Raw genomic sequence first — 14,422 nt, forward strand, 5'->3', positions numbered from 1 at the left:
TGCGTCAAATTTAGACACTGTGTTGACCTTTCTATAGTTCACACAGAACCGGACTGACCCGTCGGTCTTGGGAACCAGGACCACTGGGCTGCTCCAGTCACTGTGGGACCCCTCGATTATGCCCATTTCGAGCATGGCCTTGAGTTCGTCCCGAACCACCTTTTTCTTGTCACTCACCTGAGGAGGAGACAACACAGAGACAGAAGAGGGGAGGACACCATGGGTGCGGCGGGCCAGCTGGGGAGGAGCCAGCCGCTGCCTCCGTGGCAAGGGAACGGGTTGGGGAGGGGAACGAGAGACTGGGGGAAGAGAGAGAGAAAGAGAGAGAGAGAGAGAGAGAGAAGAGAAGCGAGGGAAGATGCCTCATTTGCCTGCCATCGGAACCGCCTCCAGATGGTCCTCCGCCAGCTCGATGGCTCGTTCCAGCGACACTGGGCGATGACACTGGACCCATTCTGCCGTTCCTTCCGGAAGTTGAGAGATAAACTGTTCCAGTGCCACCAGATCAATGATCTCATCGGCGTCGCAGTCTTCCGCCCTCAGCCACTGCCGGCAGGTGTCCCGGAGTTGCTGGCCGAATGCAAACAGCCGGCCGACCTCCTCCAATGCCAGCGTCCGGAAGCACTGGCAATGTTGTTCCGGGGAGCAGCCAACCCGCTGCAGGATGGCTTTCCTCAGGTCAGCATACACCAGTCGGCTGTCAGCAGGGAGCTGCTGCGCTGCAAGCTGCGCCTTGCCAGTCAGGAGCGGGAGGAGGCGTGCCGCGTGCTGCTCCAGCGACCACCCCCATGCCTCGGCTGCTTGCTCGAAGAGGGCGAAGAATGCTTATGGATCGTCCTGCGGGCCCATCTTCGTGAAGGTGCCGGCTGTGGTGATAGTTGATGCCCCTGCTGACACGAGCAGATGCCAGAACGCCTGGCAATCTTCCTGCTGGGCCAGCATCAAGACTTCGAAGTGTTGCTCTTGTCCCTTTCGGAGGGCAATCAGTGCTTGATGCTGGTTCTGCTGGGCGGTAGCAAGAGCAAGGATGAGCTCTTCGAATGGGGAGAACTCCATGGGGTGGTTCCCTTCTGTGCTCCTAGGTTTCGGCACCACTGTTGCAGTTCCTGATGTGGGTGGAGCACAGAAGCATGGAAGGCGAGAGTTGATGGTCACACACAAACTCTTTATTTACTTATTTTTAGCTTTACAGCTTTCTTTCTTTCACTCACTCACTCACTCACACATGCATTATGGTCGGGAGGGAGCCCCTTTTCTCTGCTCTGCCCCTCCTTTTATGCTCCGTCCCTGTAACACACACACACACACACACACACACACACACACACACACACACATTAATTGACAGCAGGTGGAATGACTTAGCCACTTACCTTCCCCGACCCCGTCCTCCATTCACAGACTGCTGCTTGGCCACGCCCCCACTGCCACATATTGTTTTTTTGAAAAATATATGCTAATTTTGAATTTGATCTCAGCAGCACATTTCAAAAAAGTTGGGACAGGGGCATGTTTACCACTGTGTTGCATCACCTCTACTTTCAACAACACTCTGTAAACATTATGAAAGAGAAATGTTGTCTCATTCTTGCCTGATATACAATTTCAGTTGCACAACAGTTTGGGGTCTCCTTTGTCATATTTTATGCTTCATAATGTGACAAATATTTTAAATGGGAGACAGGTTTGGACTTCAGGCAGGCCAGTTTAGCACCTGGACTCTTTTACTACAGAGCCATACAGTTTTAATATGTGCAGAAAGTGATTTGGCATTGTCTTGCTGAAAGAAGGAAGGCCTTCCCTGAAAAAGATTTTGTCTGGATGGCAGCATATTGCTCTGAATTATGTATATATCATTCAGCATTAATGATGCCTTCCCAGATGTACAAGCTACCCAGGTCATGTGTACTAATGCACCCTCATACCATCACAGATGCTGGCTTTTGAATTGTGCACTGATAAGCTGGATGGTCCCTCTCCTCTTTAGCCTGGAGGATGTGGTGTCCATGATTTCTAAAAAGAATTTCTAATTTTGATTCGTCAGACCTCGTGACAACTTTCCACTTTGCCTCAGTCCATCGTAAAAGAGCTCAGGCCCAGAAAAGGTGGCACTGTTTCTGGATATTGTTTATATCTGGTTTTAACTTGCATTTGTTTATGCGGTAATGAACTGTTTTCATAGATGATGGTTTTCTGAAGTGTTCCTGAGCCCATACATTGATTTCCACGACAGACACATGTCTGCTTTTAATGCAGTGTCACCTGACTGCCTGAAGATCACAAGCATCTAAAATCAGTTTTTGGCCTTGTCTCTTGCATACAGAGATTTCTCCAGATTCTCTGAATCTTTTAATGATATTATGTACCAAAGATGATGTAATGCCCAAATTCTTTGCAATTTTTCATTGAGGAACATTATTCTTAAATTGTTGCACTGTTTACCCATGTAGTCTTTCACAGAGCAATAAACCCATCCCCATCTTTACTTCTGAGAGACTCTGCCTCTCTGGGATGCTCTTTTTATATCCAATCATATTAATGACTTGTTGCCAATTAAATAAATTCATTTTTTGCAGTTTTTTTTAGCATTACATAACTTTTTCAGTCTTTTGTTGCCCTGTCCCAACATTTCTGAAATGTGTTGCTGACATCAAATTCAAAATGAGCATATGTTTTTCAAAAAACAATAAAATTTCTCAGTTTCAACATTTAATATGTTGTCTTTGTACTATTTTCAATGAGATATAGAGTTTCCATGATTTGCAAATCTTTACATTCTGTTTTTATGTTTTACACAGTGTCCCAACTTTTTTTGGAATTGGGGTTATGCTACCTCAAGCTTCCCAATGAGATAAACCAACATTTCATAGCATAAACTATAACAGAAGTCCTTCATTAAATTGTCAAGCCTCTTTGAAAAAAAACATTATGGATTCTACTGATAAAGCTAGCTAAATAATTAACATTATGTTCTCCAAATCAGGCACCTTGCCCTAGTTAGCTGCTTACTTCCCACAATCGTGTTGCAATAGTTTATGGCTTAGTTGATAAATGTCATGCTTAATGATCTCTGCCATTACCGCTTTCTCTTCTTTCTTTTAAAATTGTATTTCAATTAAAAGTTAAAATAAACTTGCCACATGCGAGTGCGATGGAGCTCCCTTTAGGAGGGTTCCTGGTATAGCAATGTACGTTACCCATCATTGGTTTTTGGCAGAGTGCGTCTCTTTGAGATTTGACATGTTCATAGACTCAGTGTCAGTGCCTTCTGGGGGCCCACAAGAGGCCATGGCTAACTCTCAACATGATTCTACCACCATGCTTCACTGTGGAGATGAGCAGTGCTTTGTGCCAAGGGTGAATACTTATACAAAGCAATATAATTAAACCATTTCATATAACATACTTCAGCTGTACAGTGGTGCTTGAAAGTTTGTGAACTCTTTAGAATTTTCTATATTTCTGCATAAATATGACCTAAAACATCATCAGATTTTCACACAAGTCCTAAAAGTAGATAAAGAGAACCCAGTTAAACAAATGAGACAAAAATATTACACTTGGTCATTTATTTATTGAGAAAAATGATCCAATATTACATATCTGTGAGTGGCAAAAGTATGTGAACCTCTAGGATTAGCAGTTAATTTGAAGGTGAAATTTGAGTCAGGTGTTTTCAATCAATGGGATGACAATCAGGTGTGAGTGGGCACCCTGTTTTATTTAAAGAACAGGGATCTATCAAAGTCTGATCTTCACATCACATGTTTGTGGAAGTGTATCATGGCACAAACAAAGGAGATTTCTGAGGACCTCAGAAAAAGTGTTGTTGATGCTGATCAGGCTGGAAAAGGTCACAAAACCATCTCTAAAGAGTTTGGACTCCACCAATCCACAGTCAGACAGATTGAGTACAAATGGAGGAAATTCAAGACCAGTGTTACCCTCCCCAGGAGTGGTCGACCAACAAATATCACTCCATGAGCAAAGCGTGTAATAGTCGGCGAGGTCACAAAGGACCCCAGAGTAACTTCTGAGCAACTGAAGGCCTCTCTCACATTGGCTAATGTTAATGTTCATGAGTCCACCATCAGGAGAACGCTGAACAACAATGGTGTGCATGGCAGGGTTGCAAGGAGAAGGCCACTGCTCTCCAAAAAGAACATTGCTGCTCGTCTGCAGTTTGCTAAAGATCACGTGAACAAGCCAGAAGTCTATTGGAAAAATGTTTTGTGGACGGATGAGACCAAAATAGAACTTTTTGGTTTAAATGAGAAGCATTATGTTTGGAGAAAGGAAAACACTGCATTCCAGCATAAGAACCTTATCCCATCTGTGAAACATGGTGATGGTAGTATCATGGTTTGGGCCTGTTTTGCTGCATCTGGGCCAGGACGGCTTGCCATCATTGATGGAACAATGAATTCTGAATTATACCAGCAAATTCTAAAGGAAAATGTCAGGACATCTGTCCATGAACTGAATCTCAAGAGAAGGTGGGTCATGCAGCAAAACAATGACCCTAAGCACAAAAATCATTCTACCAAAGAATGGTTAAAGAAGAATAAAGTTAATGTTTTGGAATGGCCAAGTCAAAGTCCTGACCTTAATCCAATGGAAATGTTGTGGAAGGACCTGAAGCGAGCAGTTCATGTGAGGAACCCCACCAACATCCCAGAGTTGAAGCTGTTCTGTACGGAGGAATGGGCTAAAATTCCTCCAAGCCGGTGTGCAGGACTGATCAACAGTTACCAGAAACGTTTAGTTGCAGTTATTGCTGCACAAGGGAGTCACACCAGATCCTGAAAGCAAAGGTTCACATACTTTTGCCACTCACAGATATGTAATATTGGATCATTTTCCTCAATAAATAAATGACCAAGTATAATATTTTTGTCTCATTTGTTTAACTGGGTTCTCTTCATCTACTTTTAGGACTTGTGTGAAAATCTGATGATGTTTTAGATCATATTTGTGCAGAAATATAGAAAATTCTCAAGGGTTCACAAACTTTCAAGCACCACTGTACATTAAGAAAGAATATTATGTCTGCAAATATCAATGTAGATAAATAAGAAGCAAGTTTAATTTGCAATTGTGGATGGAAAAGCAGTCAGTCTGCTTAACAACGTTTTAACTGGTAGCTCAAAATCTTAAAATATTTGATAAATTGAGTACTTATTATTCTTATATTTTATTCATTACATAGCAAATTCAATGCAAATTCAGTCAGTAGAGGTATAGAAGAATCATGCTGTCAGACAATCAGTCTGATGATGTCTTTCAGAAATGTATTTAAATGCGATTTTTACTTTTGGAGATTGTACCAGAACATGTTTACATTCTGGTAAACCTGTAGTTCATAGCTTTTTATAATACAACCCCGATTCCAAAAAAGTTGGGACAAAGTACAAATTGTAAATAAATCAGAATGCAATGATGTGGAAGTTTCAGAATCCCATATTTTATTCAGAATAGAACATAGATGACATATCAAATGTTTAAACTGAGAAAATGTATCATTTAAAGAGAAAAATTAGGTGATTTTAAATTTCATGACAACAACACATCTCAAAAAAGTTGGGACAAGGCCATGTTTACCACTGTGAGACATCCACTTTTCTCTTTACAACAGTCTGTAAACATCTGGGGACTGAGGAGACAAGTTGCTCAAGTTTAGGGATAGGAATGTTAACCCATTCTTGTCTAATGTAGGATTTTAGTTGCTCAACTGTCTTAGGTCTTTTTTGTCGTATCTTCCGTTTTATGATGCGCCAAATGTTTTCTATGGGTGAAAGATCTGGACTGCAGGCTGGCCAGTTCAGTACCCAGACCCTTCTTTTATACAGCCATGATGCTGTAATTGATGCAATAGGTGGTTTGGCATTGTCATGTTGGAAAATGCAAGGTCGTCCCTGAAAGAGACGTCGTCTGGATGGGAGCATATGTTGCTCTAGAACCTGGATATACCTTTCAGCATTGATGGTGTCTTTCCAGATGTGTAAGCTGCCCATGCCACATGCACTAATGCAACCCCATACCATCAGACATGCAGGCTTCTGAACTGAGCGCTGATAACAACTTGGGTCATCCTTCTCCTCTTTAGTCTGAATGACACGGTGTCCCTGATTTCCATAAAGAACTTCAAATTTTGATTCGTCTGACCACAGAACAGTTTTCCACTTTGCCACAGTCCATTTTAAATGAGCCTTGGCCCAGAGAAGACATCTGTGCTTCTGGATCATGTTTAGATACGGCTTCTTCTTTGAACTATAGAGTTTTAGCTGGCAACGTCGGATGGCACGGTGAATTGTGTTCACAGATAACGTTCTCTGGAAATATTCCTGAGCCCATTTTGTGATTTCCAATACAGAAGCATGCCTGTCTGTGATGCAGTGCCGTCTAAGGGTCCGAAGATCACGGGCACCCAGTATGGTTTTCCAGCCTTGACCCTTACGCACAGAGATTCTTCCAGATTCTCTGAATCTTTTGATGATATTATGCACTGTAGATGATGATATGTTCAAACTCTTTGCAATTTTACACTGTCGAACTCCTTTCTGATATTGCTCCACTATTTGTCGGTGCAGAATTAGGGGGATTGGTAATCCTCATCCCATCTTTACTTCTGAGAGCTGCTGCCACTCCAAGATGCTCTTTTTATACCCAGTCATGTTAATGACCTATTGCCAATTGACCTAATGAGTTGCAGTTTGGTCCTCCAGCTGTTCCTTTTTTGCACCTTTAACTTTTCCAGCCTCTTATTGCCCCTGTCCCAACTTTTTTGAGATGTGTTGCTGTCATGAAATTTCAAATGAGCCAATATTTGGCATGAAATTTCAAAATGTCTCACTTTCGACATTTGATATGTTGTCTATGTTCTATTGTGAATACAATATCAGTTTTTGAGATTTGGCAATAAAAATGGAATGCAATAATTTACAATTTGTACTTTGTCCCAACTTTTTTGGAATCGGGGTTGTAGAAAACTCAAGGCTGTTCTTATTGTGAAGGGTTGTCCCAGACCACCACACATGTACTGGGAGAGATTGCAATCAGTAAATCCATTCAGCACCCCTTTCAAGTCATGGAGCTTTTTTGAGGAATTCACCTAATCATTGATATTGATTGATGACTTGCAGCTCACATGAGATAAAAATCTCCACAAAATGTCTTGATATATTAATTTTCTGACAATATTTCAGAATGGACTAGCAAATCAGTTCTTACCGAAAGAAATTGATACAATTAAATATAGATTGTTGTTTTTAATATGGGTGGCACGGTGGTGTAGTGGTTAGCACTGTCGCTTCACAGCAAGAAGGTTCTGGGTTTGAGCCCAGTGGCCAACAGGGGCCTTTCTGTGTGGAGTTTGCATGTTCTCCTTGTGTCTTTGTGGGTTTCCTCTGGGTGCTCCGGTTTCCCCCACCGTCAAAGACATGCAGTGAGGTTAACTGGCTACTCTGAATTGTCCATAGGTGTGAGTGTGTGTGAATGGTTGTTTCCGAAGCCTGGAAATGGGAGGGTTGTGGCAGGAAGGGCATCCGGCATCAGTGTTGCAGTTGAGTCACTACACCTCGAGTCCGAGTCCAGTCTCGAGTCCCGAGTGTCTGAGTCTGAGTCAATTCCAAGTCGAGTCCACTATTGATCCGAGTTGAGTCCGAGAACAAGACTTCAACTGCACCATTTGATGGTTGCTGTTGCTGCCTTTATGTGAAACCGTCTCTGCTACTGTGTTGGACTAACGTTACTGCTTGACTGCCCCATATTAGTTAATAAGCTACAGATAAAAAGCTTGTTCATCACTCAGCAAGCCCCACTATCAACAGGGCAAATAACATGAGAGAGAGTTAACGCTAGCTAGTTCAGCAGTCAGCAAGCAAGTCCCGCTTTCAACAGAGCAATGAACATTGTGTGTCACTTACTTCCCTGGGTGGAGTCTTGCCAAATGACAATTGAAGTTCGAGGTCGTCCCCATCGTCTCCTTGATAGTTCTTCTACATACGGAATATATAGCAGTGCATTTTTTCCCCACTGCACGAGAAGTCTATAGAAGCAAAGGGAACAATCCTAGGGGCATTCCCTCCAGGCATTTTAGTGCCCTTAACATTAGTTTGTTCCTGAACACAATGTATGAACAGGTGAATGTGCATTCTCTTGCACAAAATTAATATAAAAAATATTCTAGACATAAATATTTTATGCCAAATTATTATGGCACATGATAAAAAAATAAAGAAAAATCTGAGTCCTCGTCTCCAATTTATGAGTCTAAATGCAATTAATGCACGAGTGTGAGTCCAAGTCTGAGTCATCAGTGCTCAAGTCCAGGTCAAGTCACGAGTCTTTAAAATTCGGGCACGAGTCGGACTCGAGTCCGAGTCCTGGACTCGAGTACTACAAGCCTGTCCGGCGTAAAACTATACTCCAATTAATATGACATGTGGATTAATAAGGAGCAACCCCACACACATAAGTGAGACAAGGTGGAACAACTGAGTGAGATTGCTGGTTTTAATAGATAACTATAAATTTAGGTTCCAACAATAAAGACCATGAGGTTCACACCCTTATAGAATATCATACTACAGTCTGAAAAGCAGGGTTTCTCCCATGAGTCCTTCAATCAAACCAAATCTATCTGCCTCACTCACCATTTTGGTTTTTATCTTATCATTGTAGTGCTCATTCATCCATGAAGGAACATTTCAATGATTTTAAACTGCATTTCCCTGTTCAATAGCAACATGCAACTGCTATTAGTACGTTTCCTACTATTTATGCATGCTTTTTTTTTAATTTAACATTCCATTATTCACACTATGAAGGCATGCTTTCCTTCCCTTCATGCAGAAGTGTGGGCTCCAGAATTCCAGGGCATAAACACAAGGTAGCAAAGGGATGTTAAAATTCAATTCCATATCATCAATATTAATGAAATGCTTGTGTACTCATTGAATCAGAATCCATGAAGTAACAACCATGCAGAAAGGCTATTCAGAGAGTGGAAAGGTATGCAGATTAATGATGAAAGTATTGGCTAGGGAAGACCTGCACTCATGACTTGCCTGTTTGTGATCAACAGAGGTTCACATTTAAACGATGGCTGAATATGATATTACCCTGGTGGCAAATATGATCAAATTATTTATTCAGCTGGCTTTAACTTAAAATTAGTTGCCAATATTACAACACTGACTGAGACCTGGGAAGGAAAACTGTTCCTTTTGTTTAGTCCTAGCGATCAAATTGGTTGCATACTTATTTTGCAATATGTTTGAGAATTCCAGCAAGGTAGAAACGAACTACATCAACGAGGCATGGTAAAGCAAGCAAAAAATGCAAATTTTCAATCAAGGTTGGGGATGAAAGGTTGTGTTTCAAGGACAATGCAAATCCTGCCAGACAAATAAAGTGGCTTCTTTACAGGAATGAAATGAGGCCGATAGTCTGAGCTCCTATTTTTGGATGCTCTTCTTCTGACAAAAATGCAGTGTGGCTATTTTCCCACGAAGAGAACTACATACAGCTATCATAATAAAACAGATCGTAGAATGAACAGATCAAATGCCTGAGTGGCATCTGGAATACTGGGTGATCAACATCTGGCAAAAAAAAAAGCATCTGATGTGTTGTTAGTCTGGGGAGACTATTCCATAACCACAAACCTTTGCATTTCATTCTCAGCTTCCCAGAAAGTTTCTTATGATAAATTTTAAACATCAGTTCATGGCTCTTATGCAATCCCATAGTGAGCATAAAAAACTCTTTAGCAGATGGTGAGATGAACAGGTGAAGCAACTTTATTTGTCCTCGTTGACAACCAAGCCAGCATGAAGATGCAGAGTGGCACAGCTAAATCCATAAGAGCACTAAAGGCATTATTAGATTGGAAAGCTTTACAAGACATACTTTTGCTTTCAAACTAATGAGCCTTTTATTGTAATAGGTTTCCATTTATTTTGTCCCGAAGCATATAAGCAGCCTTCCAAAGAATGCTATCCAACCCAGTAACTTGAAAAGACTTCAGTTATTTCCTGGCTAACTTTTGAAACATAAAGGACTCAAATTCTTCTTGGGCATTTGTGTCATGATGCCTGTCTCCAGTCATTGCTGAATCGATTTGTTGGGTTGCTGATGATGTGTAGGAACTGCCATTGGCAAGGTAAGTTTTCTACTTCCTTGAGAGACTATATGAGATAAACAAACAATCAAACAAACAAGAAAAAATAAATGCCAGGCAGTATGATCTGTGGTAAGGAAACACTGAGAAGAACAGAAAACCACTTTCCATAAAGTGTAGAGTGTTGACATTAATATTTAATTGGGTTAATGCTCAAAAGTCAGATGAGTGCTATTTGTCATGGGTGTCCTGTGAATTTTCATGAAAGAATAAATACAATACAGCATGGTTAATCATTTATTGACTAACTAGAGTATAAGCAAAGAAGAATCTGTGGTGCCACTTCAAATCTTCAAGGTAATAAAACCACTCACTTGCTGTAAGATCTGGACAGGGGTTTGGATGCATATGCAGGTTTATTAATAATAAAAATAAAAAAGCAGACAAACCCAAAGGGCAAAGATTCAAAGAGTCAAAGTCATTAAACAAGCACGGTCCAAACTACAACAGAGTGTACACAATAGTAAAGGCTTGTATATCATAAACGATCCACTAGGAGTAATACTTCGTAATGAACACAGGTCGATGGCGTGTCTGGTGTGTATATGTAGTCAGCTAGTGATTGTGAACAGATGTGTGTGATTAGAAGTTCAGACGTTTGAGAGAGCAAGATGACTGGGGGGGGTGGAAGTCAAGTCAAATCAAGTTTATCTGTATTGTGCATTTTATAGCAGCTTGACAGAAAATTAAAGACTTTAAACATGAGCTAATTTTATCCCTGATGAGCAAACCTGTGGCGACAGTGGCAAGGAAAAACTCCCTCAGACGACATGAGGAAGAAACCTCAACAATAACCAGACTCAAAAGGAAATCCATCCCCATTTAGGTGATAACAGACAATGTGATTATAAATAATTTGCTTCTATAACTGTGTCCTACAACCCCGATTCCAAAAAAGTTGGGACAAAGTACAAATTGTAAATAAAAATGGAATGCAATAATTTACAAATCTGAAAAACTGATATTGTATTCACAATAGAACATAGACAACATATCAAATGTCGAAAGTGAGACATTTTGAAATTTCATGCCAAATATTGGCTCATTTGAAATTTCATGACAGCAACACATCTCAAAAAAGTTGGGACAGGGGCAATAAGAGGCTGGAAAAGTTAAAGGTACAAAAAAGGAACAGCTGGAGGACCAAATTGCAACTCATTAGGTCAATTGGAAATAGGTCATTAACATGACTGGGTATAAAAAGAGCATCTTGGAGTGGCAGTGGCTCTCAGAAGTAAAGATGGGAAGAGGATCACCAATCCCCCTAATTCTGCGCCGACAAATAGTGGAGCAATATCAGAAAGGAGTTCGACAGTGTAAAATTGCAAAGAGTTTGAACATCTCGTCATCTACAGTGCATAATATCATCAAAAGATTCAGAGAATCTGGAAAAATCTCTGTGCGTAAGGGTCAAGGCCAGAAAACCATACCGGGTGCCCGTGATCTTTGGGCCCTTAGACGGCACTGCATCACATACAGGCATGCTTCTGTATTGGAAATCACAAAATGGGCTCAGGAATATTTCCAGAGAACATCATCTGTGAACACAATTCACCGTGCCATCCGCCGTTGCCAGCTAAAACTCTATAGTTCAAAGAAGAAGCTGTATCCAAACACGATCCAGAAGTGCAGACGTCTTCTCTGGGCCAAGGCTCATTTAAAATGGACTGTGGCAAAGTGGAAAACTGTTCTGTGGTCAGACGAATCAAAATTTGAAGTTCTTTATGGAAATCAGGGACACCATGTCATTCGGACTAAAGAGGAGAAGGACGACCCAAGTTGTTATCAGCGCTCAGTTCAGAAGCCTGCATCTCTGATGGTATGGGGTTGCATTAGTGCGTGTGGCATGGGCAGCTTACACATCTGGAAAGACACCATCAATGCTGAAAGGTATATCCAGGTTCTAGAGCAACATATGCTCCCATCCAGACGACGTCTCTTTCAGGGAAGACCTTGCATTTTCCAACATGACAATGCCAAACCACATACTGCATCAATTACAGCATCATGGCTGCGTAGAAGAAGGGTCCGGGTACTGAACTGGCCAGCCTGCAGTCCAGATCTTTCACCCATAGAAAACATTTGGCGCATCATAAAACGGAAGATATGACAAAAAAGACCTAAGACAGTTGAGCAACTAGAATCCTACATTAGACAAGAATGGGTTAACATTCCTATCCCTAAACTTGAGCAGCTTGTCTCCTCAGTCCCCAGACGTTTACAGACTGTTGTAAAGAGAAAAGGGGATGTCTCACAGTGGTAAACATGGCCTTGTCCCAACTTTTTTGAGATGTGTTGTTGTCATGAAATTTAAAATCACCTAATTTTTCTCTTTTAATGATACATTTTCTCAGTTTAAACATTTGATATGTCATCTATGTTCTATTCTGAATAAAATATGGAATTTTGAAACTTCCACATCATTGCATTCCGGTTTTATTTACAATTTGTACTTTGTCCCAACTTTTTTGGAATCGGGGTTGTATATAGCCACAAAGTATAACTATGGAGCTAAGAAAATCATTGTAGTTTTAACATGAAGTCTGTTTTGTTGAAGTTATCAACTGTTCATTGATGGAAACTTGAATGCAAAACTGTTCATGACAACTGCAGTCCTAAAGTTAGCAAGCCAATTGTAGTCCTCAGCCATAGATGCATTACTGTAAGTGTCCAGAGCCATCTTCCAAGTGCAACTTTTGACTGTTCATATGGGGTCGTCCTCCATAGAAGCAATGTGATAAGACTCCAGCCAGACATAGGGCATCAGGATGGATCAGGCGGGTCTGGAGAGCAGAAGAGGTCAGCACCACTGGTGTTTCAGGATCGACATGTAACTCAACAGAGAGGAACAGACAGAGGGAAGAGATGGGGAGAGAGGGAGAGAGAGAGAGAGAGAGAGAGAGAGAGAACACAGGTTGTTAGGTTTGCCCAATGTCACCTAAAGAGTAAGAACAGTATACATTTTGCACTGAGTGCAAGCAGGAACTCTGGCAAGACTGACTATGACAGCATAACAAAAAGGGGAGAGCCAGAAGGGAACATAGTCATGAGGGAGCTCTGGAACATAAAGCAGCCAGCCACTACACCGTCAATAAACCTGAGTGAATGGGGGGGGCAGCATCCATACATCCCAGTTTACCAAAACACTATGTCTGAGGACCCTCCAGATCTACTCCTTTACTTAATAAACCAATGGAAACCATGGGTTAATGGTTACAGAAGCAGCTTTGGGACCAAAAGGTCACTGGTTCGATTCCCTGGACCAGCAGGAATGGCTGAAGTGCCCTTGAGCAAGGCACCTAACCCCCAACTGCTCCCCAGGCTGCTCTGGGTATGTTGTACATCGCTCTGGATAAGAGCATCTGCTAAATGCCTGTAATGTAATGATCAGGAATCCAGAAGTTCAATCAATCAGTGTTTGAGCTTAAAAAAAAAAAAATCCAAACTTTGGAAAGCATGAGTTAGTGAAGCAACCAGCCATGATGAAGCACATGATGCTATTCGCACTATGCTTCATTGTAGAGATGGGCCAAGGCACTGAAATCAGACAGTTTGTCACTCTGGCTCTGTAATCCAATACACTATTCCAGCATTTAAGATACATTTCCACTGTACATGACATTGCATTATAAATGTTAATTATATAAATAGGAAACAAAACAAAACCTACAAAGTTTTTAGTTATTATCCAGGTACTAGATATGAAATAAAATATATCTCCAGTTAGGATTACAAGGATTAATCTATCAAGCTTTTTAAACCTTTATTGTTTCAGTGTCAATATTAATGACGGATTGAAATTTAAATTACTCTGGTTCCATTTCAATGTCAAAAGCCAGGATCCCGCTGAGAGGTAAGAAGGCAGGTGATAGTCATTTCATCATTCTGAGAAAAAAAAGGATTATTCCTCATTTGCTTCTGAAAAATTTGGAAAGGAGCCTAAATGTGAGAATGAGCAGAGCTTGAAGACACAGGGCAAATGCTGTTCATTTATTCTTTCGTATAGAAATCAAATCTGGGTTGACTTTGGTGTTGACTTCAGCTTAACACACTTAGAGAACACATGAATTACACACACCACCGAGATGACATCCTGACCTTTAAACTGGAATTATATTTGCATAATTGAACAGCCTGGAGTATCCATTTATTATACTACAACTGCTCAATAAGACTTTTATTCTCATAGAAATAAATTGTTGTTTTTTAAATGGTTATAAACAAACATTTGTTTCTCAT

This window comes from Neoarius graeffei, chromosome 6, assembly GCF_027579695.1.
Source record: "Neoarius graeffei isolate fNeoGra1 chromosome 6, fNeoGra1.pri, whole genome shotgun sequence".
Lineage (NCBI taxonomy): Eukaryota > Metazoa > Chordata > Actinopteri > Siluriformes > Ariidae > Neoarius > Neoarius graeffei.